This window comes from Hyla sarda, chromosome 8 (genome assembly GCF_029499605.1).
Source record: "Hyla sarda isolate aHylSar1 chromosome 8, aHylSar1.hap1, whole genome shotgun sequence".
Taxonomy (NCBI): Eukaryota; Metazoa; Chordata; class Amphibia; order Anura; family Hylidae; genus Hyla; species Hyla sarda.
Window position 1 is genome coordinate 117341503 of NC_079196.1, and position 19921 is coordinate 117361423.

Sequence of the window (19921 nt, forward strand, 5' to 3'; positions counted from 1 at the left end):
ATAGGAATGGAAGGAAGGCTGGCAGCCAACCAGCCTCCCATACACTTTCTGGGTGGGTGGCAGTCAGCCACCCATACATACATACAGCACAGGCTAAACCCACATCATCACTTAAAAAAAGGACAGGCGACCATTGCACTCTGATGGAGCATTTAGCAATGCAATCCATAGCCTGGCTTTTGCCTGAACCCCCATCACTCCTCCTCTTGCATATAAGACAATATTTCAGATCTGCATATGAAAACAACACGCCTACCTTTGTTGCACATAGCTGCCTGCCTGTCTCTAGTTACCCCACTGGCTGTAGCTGCGTCCCTTCCGACATGGAATAACACCAACTGTAACGATAAACTGAAAATTAACAGTATAAACCTGCATCATTTTGGACTCTGGTATTTGCTGAATCCGGGTGACCTGACAATCGATGGTGGTGCCGCTGGTGATTCTGGCCTTCTTGGAATCTGTTGGGCCTATGTGTTAGCTCACACATCACTTGGGTATCCATGGTAACTACCACAACATGGTCATCTGCAGTTTACATCTAGCCCGTGGCATTGAATGGCATTTTAAAAGTGCTAAGGGTCCTGGTGCAATAATCCTCCCATGAGGATCAGCCTCAACGGCTTTGTAGATTGCACTCATGTCAGCAACTCCATATACATTTTTTTTTCTTCATGCTTCTTTCTTCATCCTTTTTTCTTTCTGTCATTCAGACTTTCATTCATTCGATCTCTCTCACTCACTTGCTTTAACTCATTTGTTCTCACTCACTCACTCACTCACTCAATCACTCACTCACTCATTCACTCTCACTCACTCTCACTCTCTCACTCACTCGCTCACTAAGTCAGTCTCTCTCTCTCTCTCTCTTTTTCTTTTTATATATATTTTTTTCCGTCTTCTTCTTCTTCTTCTTCTTCTTCTTCTTCTTCTTCAGACCCTGTCATAGCACTAATGCCTTTCCAATACCACCAGCAGATGGAGACACTCCATTGCAACATTGGTTGTGAGCAGCAGTTTCTAAAAACAAATGCCTCATGGCGGATTTCCCATCCATCAATGGATGTTAAATTTTGTTTTTATCATTCACTGACCACAGAAACCAATGCATGGTCAAGCAACAGCAATGACACACCCTTGTGTATAGGCATGAGACCCTCATGTCATTTAACAGGATTCAGCACCACCCACAAGACAGCTACCTGTCATGTCATGTCAAACCTGCACAGGTGTGCTAGATTATTATTATTTAGTTTTATTTTATTTTTTTACACCAATCAGTGTGCAAACATGGTCATTAAAACGCTAAATGAATAGACGTTCATAAACCAGTCAGTGCAACTCATCATTTTGGTCTCCAATTCTCAAACTCAAATTCTCACCCACGGAGGATTAAATGAGAATCTTTCTTGTTTAACACTGGAATGGGGTGGTGCACTGTTCACTACCCGAAGATACTGCCACATCGGGTCAATGCATAGGGCGACAGAAGCAAGCTTCCAAATCAGCTCCCTTTCTCAAAAATCCATTTAATTTATGGTCCCCAGATAGGGAACGTATGTATCAGTATGTGCTCACAAGTCACCCAAGTGCAAGTATTCACACAAAAAAAAAACGTGCCTCAGGATGCGATCTGTCGCAAGATCCTTTCTTTTTTTACACTTGATCTAAGCCAAAAGGCCTAGAGGGGATAACCGGGAAAGGGGTGGACCCAACCATGTCCCCTTCATGAGCACTCACATTACTCATAGGAATGGAAGGAAGGCTGGCAGCCAACCAGCCTCCCATACACTTTCTGGGTGGGTGGCAGTCAGCCACCCATACATACATACAGCACAGGCTAAACCCACATCATCACTTAAAAAAAGGACAGGCGACCATTGCACTCTGATGGAGCATTTAGCAATGCAATCCATAGCCTGGCTTTTGCCTGAACCCCCATCACTCCTCCTCTTGCATATAAGACAATATTTCAGATCTGCATATGAAAACAACACGCCTACCTTTGTTGCACATAGCTGCCTGCCTGTCTCTAGTTGCCCCACTGGCTGTAGCTGCGTCCCTTCCGACATGGAATAACACCAACTGTAACGATAAACTGAAAATTAACAGTATAAACCTGCATCATTTTGGACTCTGGTATTTGCTGAATCCGGGTGACCTGACAATCGATGGTGGTGCCGCTGGTGATTCTGGCCTTCTTGGAATCTGTTGGGCCTATGTGTTAGCTCACACATCACTTGGGTATCCATGGTAACTACCACAACATGGTCATCTGCAGTTTACATCTAGACCGTGGCATTGAATGGCATTTTAAAAGTGCTAAGGGTCCTGGTGCAATAATCCTCCCATGAGGATCAGCCTCAACGGCTTTGTAGATTGCACTCATGTCAGCAACTCCATATACATTTTTTTTTCTTCATGCTTCTTTCTTCATCCTTTTTTCTTTCTGTCATTCAGACTTTCATTCATTCGATCTCTCTCACTCACTTGCTTTAACTCATTTGTTCTCACTCACTCACTCACTCACTCAATCACTCACTCACTCATTCACTCTCACTCACTCTCACTCTCTCACTCACTCGCTCACTAAGTCAGTCTCTCTCTCTCTCTCTTTTTCTTTTTATATATATTTTTTTCCGTCTTCTTCTTCTTCTTCTTCTTCTTCTTCTTCTTCTTCAGACCCTGTCATAGCACTTATGCCTTTCCAATACCACCAGCAGATGGAGACACTCCATTGCAACATTGGTTGTGAGCAGCAGTTTCTAAAAACAAATGCCTCATGGCGGATTTCCCATCCATCAATGGATGGTAAATTTTGTTTTTATCATTCACTGACCACAGAAACCAATGCATGGTCAAGCAACAGCAATGACACACCCTTGTGTATAGGCATGAGACCCTCATGTCATTTAACAGGATTCAGCACCACCCACAAGACAGCTACCTGTCATGTCATGTCAAACCTGCACAGGTGTGCTAGATTATTATTATTTAGTTTTATTTTATTTTTTTACACCAATCAGTGTGCAAACATGGTCATTAAAACGCTAAATGAATAGACGTTCATAAACCAGTCAGTGCAACTCATCATTTTGGTCTCCAATTCTCAAACTCAAATTCTCACCCACAGAGGATTAAATGAGAATCTTTCTTGTTTAACACTGGAATGGGGTGGTGCACTGTTCACTACCCGAAGATACTGCCACATCGGGTCAATGCATAGGGCGACAGAAGCAAGCTTCCAAATCAGCTCCCTTTCTCAAAAATCCATTTAATTTATGGTCCCCAGATAGGGAACGTATGTATCAGTATGTGCTCACAAGTCACCCAAGTGCAAGTATTCACACAAAAAAAAACGTGCCTCAGGATGCGATCTGTCGCAAGATCCTTTCTTTTTTTACACTTGATCTAAGCCAAAAGGCCTAGAGGGGATAACCGGGAAAGGGGTGGACCCAACCATGTCCCCTTCATGAGCACTCACATTACTCATAGGAATGGAAGGAAGGCTGGCAGCCAACCAGCCTCCCATACACTTTCTGGGTGGGTGGCAGTCAGCCACCCATACATACATACAGCACAGGCTAAACCCACATCATCACTTAAAAAAAGGACAGGCGACCATTGCACTCTGATGGAGCATTTAGCAATGCAATCCATAGCCTGGCTTTTGCCTGAACCCCCATCACTCCTCCTCTTGCATATAAGACAATATTTCAGATCTGCATATGAAAACAACACGCCTACCTTTGTTGCACATAGCTGCCTGCCTGTCTCTAGTTACCCCACTGGCTGTAGCTGCGTCCCTTCCGACATGGAATAACACCAACTGTAACGATAAACTGAAAATTAACAGTATAAACCTGCATCATTTTGGACTCTGGTATTTGCTGAATCCGGGTGACCTGACAATCGATGGTGGTGCCGCTGGTGATTCTGGCCTTCTTGGAATCTGTTGGGCCTATGTGTTAGCTCACACATCACTTGGGTATCCATGGTAACTACCACAACATGGTCATCTGCAGTTTACATCTAGCCCGTGGCATTGAATGGCATTTTAAAAGTGCTAAGGGTCCTGGTGCAATAATCCTCCCATGAGGATCAGCCTCAACGGCTTTGTAGATTGCACTCATGTCAGCAACTCCATATACATTTTTTTTTCTTCATGCTTCTTTCTTCATCCTTTTTTCTTTCTGTCATTCAGACTTTCATTCATTCGATCTCTCTCACTCACTTGCTTTAACTCATTTGTTCTCACTCACTCACTCACTCAATCACTCACTCACTCATTCACTCTCACTCACTCTCACTCTCTCACTCACTCGCTCACTAAGTCAGTCTCTCTCTCTCTCTCTCTCTCTTTTTCTTTTTATATATATTTTTTTCCGTCTTCTTCTTCTTCTTCTTCAGAGCCTGTCATAGCACTAATGCCTTTCCAATACCACCAGCAGATGGAGACACTCCATTGCAACATTGGTTGTGAGCAGCAGTTTCTAAAAACAAATGCCTCATGGCGGATTTCCCATCCATCAATGGATGGTAAATTTTGTTTTTATCATTCACTGACCACAGAAACCAATGCATGGTCAAGCAACAGCAATGACACACCCTTGTGTATAGGCATGAGACCCTCATGTCATTTAACAGGATTCAGCACCACCCACAAGACAGCTACCTGTCATGTCATGTCAAACCTGCACAGGTGTGCTAGATTATTATTATTTAGTTTTATTTTATTTTTTTACACCAATCAGTGTGCAAACATGGTCATTAAAACGCTAAATGAATAGACGTTCATAAACCAGTCAGTGCAACTCATCATTTTGGTCTCCAATTCTCAAACTCAAATTCTCACCCACGGAGGATTAAATGAGAATCTTTCTTGTTTAACACTGGAATGGGGTGGTGCACTGTTCACTACCCGAAGATACTGCCACATCGGGTCAATGCATAGGGCGACAGAAGCAAGCTTCCAAATCAGCTCCCTTTCTCAAAAATCCATTTAATTTATGGTCCCCAGATAGGGAACGTATGTATCAGTATGTGCTCACAAGTCACCCAAGTGCAAGTATTCACACAAAAAAAAACGTGCCTCAGGATGCGATCTGTCGCAAGATCCTTTCTTTTTTTACACTTGATCTAAGCCAAAAGGCCTAGAGGGGATAACCGGGAAAGGGGTGGACCCAACCATGTCCCCTTCATGAGCACTCACATTACTCATAGGAATGGAAGGAAGGCTGGCAGCCAACCAGCCTCCCATACACTTTCTGGGTGGGTGGCAGTCAGCCACCCATACATACATACAGCACAGGCTAAACCCACATCATCACTTAAAAAAAGGACAGGCGACCATTGCACTCTGATGGAGCATTTAGCAATGCAATCCATAGCCTGGCTTTTGCCTGAACCCCCATCACTCCTCCTCTTGCATATAAGACAATATTTCAGATCTGCATATGAAAACAACACGCCTACCTTTGTTGCACATAGCTGCCTGCCTGTCTCTAGTTACCCCACTGGCTGTAGCTGCGTCCCTTCCGACATGGAATAACACCAACTGTAACGATAAACTGAAAATTAACAGTATAAACCTGCATCATTTTGGACTCTGGTATTTGCTGAATCCGGGTGACCTGACAATCGATGGTGGTGCCGCTGGTGATTCTGGCCTTCTTGGAATCTGTTGGGCCTATGTGTTAGCTCACACATCACTTGGGTATCCATGGTAACTACCACAACATGGTCATCTGCAGTTTACATCTAGCCCGTGGCATTGAATGGCATTTTAAAAGTGCTAAGGGTCCTGGTGCAATAATCCTCCCATGAGGATCAGCCTCAACGGCTTTGTAGATTGCACTCATGTCAGCAACTCCATATACATTTTTTTTTCTTCATGCTTCTTTCTTCATCCTTTTTTCTTTCTGTCATTCAGACTTTCATTCATTCGATCTCTCTCACTCACTTGCTTTAACTCATTTGTTCTCACTCACTCACTCACTCACTCAATCACTCACTCACTCATTCACTCTCACTCACTCTCACTCTCTCACTCACTCGCTCACTAAGTCAGTCTCTCTCTCTCTCTCTCTTTTTCTTTTTATATATATTTTTTTCCGTCTTCTTCTTCTTCTTCTTCTTCTTCTTCTTCTTCTTCTTCAGACCCTGTCATAGCACTAATGCCTTTCCAATACCACCAGCAGATGGAGACACTCCATTGCAACATTGGTTGTGAGCAGCAGTTTCTAAAAACAAATGCCTCATGGCGGATTTCCCATCCATCAATGGATGTTAAATTTTGTTTTTATCATTCACTGACCACAGAAACCAATGCATGGTCAAGCAACAGCAATGACACACCCTTGTGTATAGGCATGAGACCCTCATGTCATTTAACAGGATTCAGCACCACCCACAAGACAGCTACCTGTCATGTCATGTCAAACCTGCACAGGTGTGCTAGATTATTATTATTTAGTTTTATTTTATTTTTTTACACCAATCAGTGTGCAAACATGGTCATTAAAACGCTAAATGAATAGACGTTCATAAACCAGTCAGTGCAACTCATCATTTTGGTCTCCAATTCTCAAACTCAAATTCTCACCCACGGAGGATTAAATGAGAATCTTTCTTGTTTAACACTGGAATGGGGTGGTGCACTGTTCACTACCCGAAGATACTGCCACATCGGGTCAATGCATAGGGCGACAGAAGCAAGCTTCCAAATCAGCTCCCTTTCTCAAAAATCCATTTAATTTATGGTCCCCAGATAGGGAACGTATGTATCAGTATGTGCTCACAAGTCACCCAAGTGCAAGTATTCACACAAAAAAAAACGTGCCTCAGGATGCGATCTGTCGCAAGATCCTTTCTTTTTTTACACTTGATCTAAGCCAAAAGGCCTAGAGGGGATAACCGGGAAAGGGGTGGACCCAACCATGTCCCCTTCATGAGCACTCACATTACTCATAGGAATGGAAGGAAGGCTGGCAGCCAACCAGCCTCCCATACACTTTCTGGGTGGGTGGCAGTCAGCCACCCATACATACATACAGCACAGGCTAAACCCACATCATCACTTAAAAAAAGGACAGGCGACCATTGCACTCTGATGGAGCATTTAGCAATGCAATCCATAGCCTGGCTTTTGCCTGAACCCCCATCACTCCTCCTCTTGCATATAAGACAATATTTCAGATCTGCATATGAAAACAACACGCCTACCTTTGTTGCACATAGCTGCCTGCCTGTCTCTAGTTGCCCCACTGGCTGTAGCTGCGTCCCTTCCGACATGGAATAACACCAACTGTAACGATAAACTGAAAATTAACAGTATAAACCTGCATCATTTTGGACTCTGGTATTTGCTGAATCCGGGTGACCTGACAATCGATGGTGGTGCCGCTGGTGATTCTGGCCTTCTTGGAATCTGTTGGGCCTATGTGTTAGCTCACACATCACTTGGGTATCCATGGTAACTACCACAACATGGTCATCTGCAGTTTACATCTAGACCGTGGCATTGAATGGCATTTTAAAAGTGCTAAGGGTCCTGGTGCAATAATCCTCCCATGAGGATCAGCCTCAACGGCTTTGTAGATTGCACTCATGTCAGCAACTCCATATACATTTTTTTTTCTTCATGCTTCTTTCTTCATCCTTTTTTCTTTCTGTCATTCAGACTTTCATTCATTCGATCTCTCTCACTCACTTGCTTTAACTCATTTGTTCTCACTCACTCACTCACTCACTCAATCACTCACTCACTCATTCACTCTCACTCACTCTCACTCTCTCACTCACTCGCTCACTAAGTCAGTCTCTCTCTCTCTCTCTTTTTCTTTTTATATATATTTTTTTCCGTCTTCTTCTTCTTCTTCTTCTTCTTCTTCAGACCCTGTCATAGCACTAATGCCTTTCCAATACCACCAGCAGATGGAGACACTCCATTGCAACATTGGTTGTGAGCAGCAGTTTCTAAAAACAAATGCCTCATGGCGGATTTCCCATCCATCAATGGATGGTAAATTTTGTTTTTATCATTCACTGACCACAGAAACCAATGCATGGTCAAGCAACAGCAATGACACACCCTTGTGTATAGGCATGAGACCCTCATGTCATTTAACAGGATTCAGCACCACCCACAAGACAGCTACCTGTCATGTCATGTCAAACCTGCACAGGTGTGCTAGATTATTATTATTTAGTTTTATTTTATTTTTTTACACCAATCAGTGTGCAAACATGGTCATTAAAACGCTAAATGAATAGACGTTCATAAACCAGTCAGTGCAACTCATCATTTTGGTCTCCAATTCTCAAACTCAAATTCTCACCCACGGAGGATTAAATGAGAATCTTTCTTGTTTAACACTGGAATGGGGTGGTGCACTGTTCACTACCCGAAGATACTGCCACATCGGGTCAATGCATAGGGCGACAGAAGCAAGCTTCCAAATCAGCTCCCTTTCTCAAAAATCCATTTAATTTATGGTCCCCAGATAGGGAACGTATGTATCAGTATGTGCTCACAAGTCACCCAAGTGCAAGTATTCACACAAAAAAAAACGTGCCTCAGGATGCGATCTGTCGCAAGATCCTTTCTTTTTTTACACTTGATCTAAGCCAAAAGGCCTAGAGGGGATAACCGGGAAAGGGGTGGACCCAACCATGTCCCCTTCATGAGCACTCACATTACTCATAGGAATGGAAGGAAGGCTGGCAGCCAACCAGCCTCCCATACACTTTCTGGGTGGGTGGCAGTCAGCCACCCATACATACATACAGCACAGGCTAAACCCACATCATCACTTAAAAAAAGGACAGGCGACCATTGCACTCTGATGGAGCATTTAGCAATGCAATCCATAGCCTGGCTTTTGCCTGAACCCCCATCACTCCTCCTCTTGCATATAAGACAATATTTCAGATCTGCATATGAAAACAACACGCCTACCTTTGTTGCACATAGCTGCCTGCCTGTCTCTAGTTACCCCACTGGCTGTAGCTGCGTCCCTTCCGACATGGAATAACACCAACTGTAACGATAAACTGAAAATTAACAGTATAAACCTGCATCATTTTGGACTCTGGTATTTGCTGAATCCGGGTGACCTGACAATCGATGGTGGTGCCGCTGGTGATTCTGGCCTTCTTGGAATCTGTTGGGCCTATGTGTTAGCTCACACATCACTTGGGTATCCATGGTAACTACCACAACATGGTCATCTGCAGTTTACATCTAGCCCGTGGCATTGAATGGCATTTTAAAAGTGCTAAGGGTCCTGGTGCAATAATCCTCCCATGAGGATCAGCCTCAACGGCTTTGTAGATTGCACTCATGTCAGCAACTCCATATACATTTTTTTTTCTTCATGCTTCTTTCTTCATCCTTTTTTCTTTCTGTCATTCAGACTTTCATTCATTCGATCTCTCTCACTCACTTGCTTTAACTCATTTGTTCTCACTCACTCACTCACTCACTCACTCAATCACTCACTCACTCATTCACTCTCACTCACTCTCACTCTCTCACTCACTCGCTCACTAAGTCAGTCTCTCTCTCTCTCTCTCTTTTTCTTTTTATATATATTTTTTTCCGTCTTCTTCTTCTTCTTCTTCTTCTTCTTCTTCTTCTTCTTCAGACCCTGTCATAGCACTAATGCCTTTCCAATACCACCAGCAGATGGAGACACTCCATTGCAACATTGGTTGTGAGCAGCAGTTTCTAAAAACAAATGCCTCATGGCGGATTTCCCATCCATCAATGGATGGTAAATTTTGTTTTTATCATTCACTGACCACAGAAACCAATGCATGGTCAAGCAACAGCAATGACACACCCTTGTGTATAGGCATGAGACCCTCATGTCATTTAACAGGATTCAGCACCACCCACAAGACAGCTACCTGTCATGTCATGTCAAACCTGCACAGGTGTGCTAGATTATTATTATTTAGTTTTATTTTATTTTTTTTACACCAATCAGTGTGCAAACATGGTCATTAAAACGCTAAATGAATAGACGTTCATAAACCAGTCAGTGCAACTCATCATTTTGGTCTCCAATTCTCAAACTCAAATTCTCACCCACGGAGGATTAAATGAGAATCTTTCTTGTTTAACACTGGAATGGGGTGGTGCACTGTTCACTACCCGAAGATACTGCCACATCGGGTCAATGCATAGGGCGACAGAAGCAAGCTTCCAAATCAGCTCCCTTTCTCAAAAATCCATTTAATTTATGGTCCCCAGATAGGGAACGTATGTATCAGTATGTGCTCACAAGTCACCCAAGTGCAAGTATTCACACAAAAAAAAACGTGCCTCAGGATGCGATCTGTCGCAAGATCCTTTCTTTTTTTACACTTGATCTAAGCCAAAAGGCCTAGAGGGGATAACCGGGAAAGGGGTGGACCCAACCATGTCCCCTTCATGAGCACTCACATTACTCATAGGAATGGAAGGAAGGCTGGCAGCCAACCAGCCTCCCATACACTTTCTGGGTGGGTGGCAGTCAGCCACCCATACATACATACAGCACAGGCTAAACCCACATCATCACTTAAAAAAAGGACAGGCGACCATTGCACTCTGATGGAGCATTTAGCAATGCAATCCATAGCCTGGCTTTTGCCTGAACCCCCATCACTCCTCCTCTTGCATATAAGACAATATTTCAGATCTGCATATGAAAACAACACGCCTACCTTTGTTGCACATAGCTGCCTGCCTGTCTCTAGTTACCCCACTGGCTGTAGCTGCGTCCCTTCCGACATGGAATAACACCAACTGTAACGATAAACTGAAAATTAACAGTATAAACCTGCATCATTTTGGACTCTGGTATTTGCTGAATCCGGGTGACCTGACAATCGATGGTGGTGCCGCTGGTGATTCTGGCCTTCTTGGAATCTGTTGGGCCTATGTGTTAGCTCACACATCACTTGGGTATCCATGGTAACTACCACAACATGGTCATCTGCAGTTTACATCTAGCCCGTGGCATTGAATGGCATTTTAAAAGTGCTAAGGGTCCTGGTGCAATAATCCTCCCATGAGGATCAGCCTCAACGGCTTTGTAGATTGCACTCATGTCAGCAACTCCATATACATTTTTTTTTCTTCATGCTTCTTTCTTCATCCTTTTTTCTTTCTGTCATTCAGACTTTCATTCATTCGATCTCTCTCACTCACTTGCTTTAACTCATTTGTTCTCACTCACTCACTCACTCACTCAATCACTCACTCACTCATTCACTCTCACTCACTTTCACTCTCTCACTCACTCGCTCACTAAGTCAGTCTCTCTCTCTCTCTCTCTTTTTCTTTTTATATATATTTTTTTCCGTCTTCTTCTTCTTCTTCTTCTTCTTCTTCAGACCCTGTCATAGCACTAATGCCTTTCCAATACCACCAGCAGATGGAGACACTCCATTGCAACATTGGTTGTGAGCAGCAGTTTCTAAAAACAAATGCCTCATGGCGGATTTCCCATCCATCAATGGATGGTAAATTTTGTTTTTATCATTCACTGACCACAGAAACCAATGCATGGTCAAGCAACAGCAATGACACACCCTTGTGTATAGGCATGAGACCCTCATGTCATTTAACAGGATTCAGCACCACCCACAAGACAGCTACCTGTCATGTCATGTCAAACCTGCACAGGTGTGCTAGATTATTATTATTTAGTTTTATTTTATTTTTTTACACCAATCAGTGTGCAAACATGGTCATTAAAACGCTAAATGAATAGACGTTCATAAACCAGTCAGTGCAACTCATCATTTTGGTCTCCAATTCTCAAACTCAAATTCTCACCCACGGAGGATTAAATGAGAATCTTTCTTGTTTAACACTGGAATGGGGTGGTGCACTGTTCACTACCCGAAGATACTGCCACATCGGGTCAATGCATAGGGCGACAGAAGCAAGCTTCCAAATCAGCTCCCTTTCTCAAAAATCCATTTAATTTATGGTCCCCAGATAGGGAACGTATGTATCAGTATGTGCTCACAAGTCACCCAAGTGCAAGTATTCACACAAAAAAAAACGTGCCTCAGGATGCGATCTGTCGCAAGATCCTTTCTTTTTTTACACTTGATCTAAGCCAAAAGGCCTAAAGGGGATAACCGGGAAAGGGGTGGACCCAACCATGTCCCCTTCATGAGCACTCACATTACTCATAGGAATGGAAGGAAGGCTGGCAGCCAACCAGCCTCCCATACACTTTCTGGGTGGGTGGCAGTCAGCCACCCATACATACATACAGCACAGGCTAAACCCACATCATCACTTAAAAAAAGGACAGGCGACCATTGCACTCTGATGGAGCATTTAGCAATGCAATCCATAGCCTGGCTTTTGCCTGAACCCCCATCACTCCTCCTCTTGCATATAAGACAATATTTCAGATCTGCATATGAAAACAACACGCCTACCTTTGTTGCACATAGCTGCCTGCCTGTCTCTAGTTACCCCACTGGCTGTAGCTGCGTCCCTTCCGACATGGAATAACACCAACTGTAACGATAAACTGAAAATTAACAGTATAAACCTGCATCATTTTGGACTCTGGTATTTGCTGAATCCGGGTGACCTGACAATCGATGGTGGTGCCGCTGGTGATTCTGGCCTTCTTGGAATCTGTTGGGCCTATGTGTTAGCTCACACATCACTTGGGTATCCATGGTAACTACCACAACATGGTCATCTGCAGTTTACATCTAGCCCGTGGCATTGAATGGCATTTTAAAAGTGCTAAGGGTCCTGGTGCACTAATCCTCCCATGAGGATCAGCCTCAACGGCTTTGTAGATTGCACTCATGTCAGCAACTCCATATACATTTTTTTTTCTTCATGCTTCTTTCTTCATCCTTTTTTCTTTCTGTCATTCAGACTTTCATTCATTCGATCTCTCTCACTCACTTGCTTTAACTCATTTGTTCTCACTCACTCACTCACTCACTCACTCACTCAATCACTCACTCACTCATTCACTCTCACTCACTCTCACTCTCTCACTCACTCGCTCACTAAGTCAGTCTCTCTCTCTCTCTCTCTTTTTCTTTTTATATATATTTTTTTCCGTCTTCTTCTTCTTCTTCTTCTTCTTCAGACCCTGTCATAGCACTAATGCCTTTCCAATACCACCAGCAGATGGAGACACTCCATTGCAACATTGGTTGTGAGCAGCAGTTTCTAAAAACAAATGCCTCATGGCGGATTTCCCATCCATCAATGGATGGTAAATTTTGTTTTTATCATTCACTGACCACAGAAACCAATGCATGGTCAAGCAACAGCAATGACACACCCTTGTGTATAGGCATGAGACCCTCATGTCATTTAACAGGATTCAGCACCACCCACAAGACAGCTACCTGTCATGTCATGTCAAACCTGCACAGGTGTGCTAGATTATTATTATTTAGTTTTATTTTATTTTTTTACACCAATCAGTGTGCAAACATGGTCATTAAAACGCTAAATGAATAGACGTTCATAAACCAGTCAGTGCAACTCATCATTTTGGTCTCCAATTCTCAAACTCAAATTCTCACCCACGGAGGATTAAATGAGAATCTTTCTTGTTTAACACTGGAATGGGGTGGTGCACTGTTCACTACCCGAAGATACTGCCACATCGGGTCAATGCATAGGGCGACAGAAGCAAGCTTCCAAATCAGCTCCCTTTCTCAAAAATCCATTTAATTTATGGTCCCCAGATAGGGAACGTATGTATCAGTATGTGCTCACAAGTCACCCAAGTGCAAGTATTCACACAAAAAAAAACGTGCCTCAGGATGCGATCTGTCGCAAGATCCTTTCTTTTTTTACACTTGATCTAAGCCAAAAGGCCTAGAGGGGATAACCGGGAAAGGGGTGGACCCAACCATGTCCCCTTCATGAGCACTCACATTACTCATAGGAATGGAAGGAAGGCTGGCAGCCAACCAGCCTCCCATACACTTTCTGGGTGGGTGGCAGTCAGCCACCCATACATACATACAGCACAGGCTAAACCCACATCATCACTTAAAAAAAGGACAGGCGACCATTGCACTCTGATGGAGCATTTAGCAATGCAATCCATAGCCTGGCTTTTGCCTGAACCCCCATCACTCCTCCTCTTGCATATAAGACAATATTTCAGATCTGCATATGAAAACAACACGCCTACCTTTGTTGCACATAGCTGCCTGCCTGTCTCTAGTTACCCCACTGGCTGTAGCTGCGTCCCTTCCGACATGGAATAACACCAACTGTAACGATAAACTGAAAATTAACAGTATAAACCTGCATCATTTTGGACTCTGGTATTTGCTGAATCCGGGTGACCTGACAATCGATGGTGGTGCCGCTGGTGATTCTGGCCTTCTTGGAATCTGTTGGGCCTATGTGTTAGCTCACACATCACTTGGGTATCCATGGTAACTACCACAACATGGTCATCTGCAGTTTACATCTAGCCCGTGGCATTGAATGGCATTTTAAAAGTGCTAAGGGTCCTGGTGCAATAATCCTCCCATGAGGATCAGCCTCAACGGCTTTGTAGATTGCACTCATGTCAGCAACTCCATATACATTTTTTTTTCTTCATGCTTCTTTCTTCATCCTTTTTTCTTTCTGTCATTCAGACTTTCATTCATTCGATCTCTCTCACTCACTTGCTTTAACTCATTTGTTCTCACTCACTCACTCACTCACTCACTCAATCACTCACTCACTCATTCACTCTCACTCACTCTCACTCTCTCACTCACTCGCTCACTAAGTCAGTCTCTCTCTCTCTCTCTCTTTTTCTTTTTATATATATTTTTTTCCGTCTTCTTCTTCTTCTTCTTCTTCTTCTTCTTCTTCTTCTTCAGACCCTGTCATAGCACTAATGCCTTTCCAATACCACCAGCAGATGGAGACACTCCATTGCAACATTGGTTGTGAGCAGCAGTTTCTAAAAACAAATGCCTCATGGCGGATTTCCCATCCATCAATGGATGGTAAATTTTGTTTTTATCATTCACTGACCACAGAAACCAATGCATGGTCAAGCAACAGCAATGACACACCCTTGTGTATAGGCATGAGACCCTCATGTCATTTAACAGGATTCAGCACCACCCACAAGACAGCTACCTGTCATGTCATGTCAAACCTGCACAGGTGTGCTAGATTATTATTATTTAGTTTTATTTTATTTTTTTACACCAATCAGTGTGCAAACATGGTCATTAAAACGCTAAATGAATAGACGTTCATAAACCAGTCAGTGCAACTCATCATTTTGGTCTCCAATTCTCAAACTCAAATTCTCACCCACGGAGGATTAAATGAGAATCTTTCTTGTTTAACACTGGAATGGGGTGGTGCACTGTTCACTACCCGAAGATACTGCCACATCGGGTCAATGCATAGGGCGACAGAAGCAAGCTTCCAAATCAGCTCCCTTTCTCAAAAATCCATTTAATTTATGGTCCCCAGATAGGGAACGTATGTATCAGTATGTGCTCACAAGTCACCCAAGTGCAAGTATTCACACAAAAAAAAAACGTGCCTCAGGATGCGATCTGTCGCAAGATCCTTTCTTTTTTTACACTTGATCTAAGCCAAAAGGCCTAGAGGGGATAACCGGGAAAGGGGTGGACCCAACCATGTCCCCTTCATGAGCACTCACATTACTCATAGGAATGGAAGGAAGGCTGGCAGCCAACCAGCCTCCCATACACTTTCTGGGTGGGTGGCAGTCAGCCACCCATACATACATACAGCACAGGCTAAACCCACATCATCACTTAAAAAAAGGACAGGCGACCATTGCACTCTGATGGAGCATTTAGCAATGCAATCCATAGCCTGGCTTTTGCCTGAACCCCCATCACTCCTCCTCTTGCATATAAGACAATATTTCAGATCTGCATATGAAAACAACACGCCTACCTTTGTTGCACATAGCTGCCTGCCTGTCTCTAGTTACCCCACTGGCTGTAGCTGCGTCCCTTCCGACATGGAATAACACCAACTGTAACGATAAACTGAAAATTAACAGTATAAACCTGCATCATTTTGGACTCTGGTATTTGCTGAATCCGGGTGACCTGACAATCGATGGTGGTGCCGCTGGTGATTCTGGCCTTCTTGGAATCTGTTGGGCCTATGTGTTAGCTCACACATCACTTGGGTATCCATGGTAACTACCACAACATGGTCATCTGCAGTTTACATCTAGCCCGTGGCATTGAATGGCATTTTAAAAGTGCTAAGGGTCCTGGTGCAATAATCCTCCCATGAGGATCAGCCTCAACGGCTTTGTAGATTGCACTCATGTCAGCAACTCCATATACATTTTTTTTTCTTCATGCTTCTTTCTTCATCCTTTTTTCTTTCTGTCATTCAGACTTTCATTCATTCGATCTCTCTCACTCACTTGCTTTAACTCATTTGTTCTCACTCACTCACTCACTCACTCAATCACTCACTCACTCATTCACTCTCACTCACTCTCACTCTCTCACTCACTCGCTCACTAAGTCAGTCTCTCTCTCTCTCTCTCTTTTTCTTTTTATATATATTTTTTTCCGTCTTCTTCTTCTTCTTCTTCTTCTTCTTCTTCTTCAGACCCTGTCATAGCACTAATGCCTTTCCAATACCACCAGCAGATGGAGACACTCCATTGCAACATTGGTTGTGAGCAGCAGTTTCTAAAAACAAATGCCTCATGGCGGATTTCCCATCCATCAATGGATGGTAAATTTTGTTTTTATCATTCACTGACCACAGAAACCAATGCATGGTCAAGCAACAGCAATGACACACCCTTGTGTATAGGCATGAGACCCTCATGTCATTTAACAGGATTCAGCACCACCCACAAGACAGCTACCTGTCATGTCATGTCAAACCTGCACAGGTGTGCTAGATTATTATTATTTAGTTTTATTTTATTTTTTTACACCAATCAGTGTGCAAACATGGTCATTAAAACGCTAAATGAATAGACGTTCATAAACCAGTCAGTGCAACTCATCATTTTGGTCTCCAATTCTCAAACTCAAATTCTCACCCACGGAGGATTAAATGAGAATCTTTCTTGTTTAACACTGGAATGGGGTGGTGCACTGTTCACTACCCGAAGATACTGCCACATCGGGTCAATGCATAGGGCGACAGAAGCAAGCTTCCAAATCAGCTCCCTTTCTCAAAAATCCATTTAATTTATGGTCCCCAGATAGGGAACGTATGTATCAGTATGTGCTCACAAGTCACCCAAGTGCAAGTATTCACACAAAAAAAAAACGTGCCTCAGGATGCGATCTGTCGCAAGATCCTTTCTTTTTTTACACTTGATCTAAGCCAAAAGGCCTAGAGGGGATAACCGGGAAAGGGGTGGACCCAACCATGTCCCCTTCATGAGCACTCACATTACTCATAGGAATGGAAGGAAGGCTGGCAGCCAACCAGCCTCCCATACACTTTCTGGGTGGGTGGCAGTCAGCCACCCATACATACATACAGCACAGGCTAAACCCACATCATCACTTAAAAAAAGGACAGGCGACCATTGCACTCTGATGGAGCATTTAGCAATGCAATCCATAGCCTGGCTTTTGCCTGAACCCCCATCACTCCTCCTCTTGCATATAAGACAATATTTCAGATCTGCATATGAAAACAACACGCCTACCTTTGTTGCACATAGCTGCCTGCCTGTCTCTAGTTACCCCACTGGCTGTAGCTGCGTCCCTTCCGACATGGAATAACACCAACTGTAACGATAAACTGAAAATTAACAGTATAAACCTGCATCATTTTGGACTCTGGTATTTGCTGAATCCGGGTGACCTGACAATCGATGGTGGTGCCGCTGGTGATTCTGGCCTTCTTGGAATCTGTTGGGCCTATGTGTTAGCTCACACATCACTTGGGTATCCATGGTAACTACCACAACATGGTCATCTGCAGTTTACATCTAGCCCGTGGCATTGAATGGCATTTTAAAAGTGCTAAGGGTCCTGGTGCAATAATCCTCCCATGAGGATCAGCCTCAACGGCTTTGTAGATTGCACTCATGTCAGCAACTCCATATACATTTTTTTTTCTTCATGCTTCTTTCTTCATCCTTTTTTCTTTCTGTCATTCAGACTTTCATTCATTCGATCTCTCTCACTCACTTGCTTTAACTCATTTGTTCTCACTCACTCACTCACTCACTCAATCACTCACTCATTCACTCTCACTCACTCTCACTCTCTCACTCACTCGCTCACTAAGTCAGTCTCTCTCTCTCTCTCTCTTTTTCTTTTTATATATATTTTTTTCCGTCTTCTTCTTCTTCTTCTTCTTCTTCTTCAGACCCTGTCATAGCACTAATGCCTTTCCAATACCACCAGCAGATGGAGACACTCCATTGCAACATTGGTTGTGAGCAGCAGTTTCTAAAAACAAATGCCTCATGGCGGATTTCCCATCCATCAATGGATGGTAAATTTTGTTTTTATCATTCACTGACCACAGAAACCAATGCATGGTCAAGCAACAGCAATGACACACCCTTGTGTATAGGCATGAGACCCTCATGTCATTTAACAGGATTCAGCACCACCCACAAGACAGCTACCTGTCATGTCATGTCAAACCTGCACAGGTGTGCTAGATTATTATTATTTAGTTTTATTTTATTTTTTTACACCAATCAGTGTGCAAACATGGTCATTAAAACGCTAAATGAATAGACGTTCATAAACCAGTCAGTGCAACTCATCATTTTGGTCTCCAATTCTCAAACTCAAATTCTCACCCACGGAGGATTAAATGAGAATCTTTCTTGATTAACACTGGAATGGGGTGGTGCACTGTTCACTACCCGAAGATACTGCCACATCGGGTCAATGCATAGGGCGACAGAAGCAAGCTTCCAAATCAGCTCCCTTTCTCAAAAATCCATTTAATTTATGGTCCCCAGATAGGGAACGTATGTATCAGTATGTGCTCACAAGTCACCCAAGTGCAAGTATTCACACAAAAAAAAACGTGCCTCAGGATGCGATCTGTCGCAAGATCCTTTCTTTTTTTACACTTGATCTAAGCCAAAAGGCCTAGAGGGGATAACCGGGAAAGGGGTGGACCCAACCATGTCCCCTTCATGAGCACTCACATTACTCATAGGAATGGAAGGAAGGCTGGCAGCCAACCAGCCTCCCATACACTTTCTGGGTGGGTGGCAGTCAGCCACCCATACATACATACAGCACAGGCTAAACCCACATCATCACTTAAAAAAAGGACAGGCGACCATTGCACTCTGATGGAGCATTTAGCAATGCAATCCATAGCCTGGCTTTTGCCTGAACCCCCATCACTCCTCCTCTTGCATATAAGACAATATTTCAGATCTGCATATGAAAACAACACGCCTACCTTTGTTGCACATAGCTGCCTGCCTGTCTCTAGTTACCCCACTGGCTGTAGCTGCGTCCCTTCCGACATGGAATAACACCAACTGTAACGATAAACTGAAAATTAACAGTATAAACCTGCATCATTTTGGACTCTGGTATTTGCTGAATCCGGGTGACCTGACAATCGATGGTGGTGCCGCTGGTGATTCTGGCCTTCTTGGAATCTGTTGGGCCTATGTGTTAGCTCACACATCACTTGGGTATCCATGGTAACTACCACAACATGGTCATCTGCAGTTTACATCTAGCCCGTGGCATTGAATGGCATTTTAAAAGTGCTAAGGGTCCTGGTGCAATAATCCTCCCATGAGGATCAGCCTCAACGGCTTTGTAGATTGCACTCATGTCAGCAACTCCATATACATTTTTTTTTCTTCATGCTTCTTTCTTCATCCTTTTTTCTTTCTGTCATTCAGACTTTCATTCATTCGATCTCTCTCACTCACTTGCTTTAACT

The 19921-nt window shown here is 43.4% G+C and overlaps 11 pseudogenes; all 11 read right to left on the reverse strand.

Moving 5' to 3' along the window:
* Positions 1-1427: 1427 nt before the first annotated feature.
* Positions 1428-1692, reverse strand: LOC130288100 (U2 spliceosomal RNA; annotated as a pseudogene).
* Positions 1693-3172: 1480 nt separating this feature from the next.
* Positions 3173-3436, reverse strand: LOC130287206 (U2 spliceosomal RNA; annotated as a pseudogene).
* A 1464-nt stretch (positions 3437-4900) lies between these two features.
* Positions 4901-5164, reverse strand: LOC130287208 (U2 spliceosomal RNA; annotated as a pseudogene).
* Positions 5165-6649: 1485 nt separating this feature from the next.
* LOC130287209 (U2 spliceosomal RNA) lies at positions 6650-6913 on the reverse strand (annotated as a pseudogene).
* Positions 6914-8384: 1471 nt separating this feature from the next.
* Positions 8385-8648, reverse strand: LOC130287211 (U2 spliceosomal RNA; annotated as a pseudogene).
* A 1490-nt stretch (positions 8649-10138) lies between these two features.
* Positions 10139-10402, reverse strand: LOC130287212 (U2 spliceosomal RNA; annotated as a pseudogene).
* Positions 10403-11875: 1473 nt separating this feature from the next.
* On the reverse strand, positions 11876-12139 carry LOC130289735 (U2 spliceosomal RNA; annotated as a pseudogene).
* A 1478-nt stretch (positions 12140-13617) lies between these two features.
* Positions 13618-13881, reverse strand: LOC130287213 (U2 spliceosomal RNA; annotated as a pseudogene).
* A 1489-nt stretch (positions 13882-15370) lies between these two features.
* On the reverse strand, positions 15371-15635 carry LOC130288101 (U2 spliceosomal RNA; annotated as a pseudogene).
* A 1479-nt stretch (positions 15636-17114) lies between these two features.
* Positions 17115-17379, reverse strand: LOC130288102 (U2 spliceosomal RNA; annotated as a pseudogene).
* Positions 17380-18848: 1469 nt separating this feature from the next.
* On the reverse strand, positions 18849-19112 carry LOC130287214 (U2 spliceosomal RNA; annotated as a pseudogene).
* Between the last annotated feature and the right edge of the window lie 809 nt (positions 19113-19921).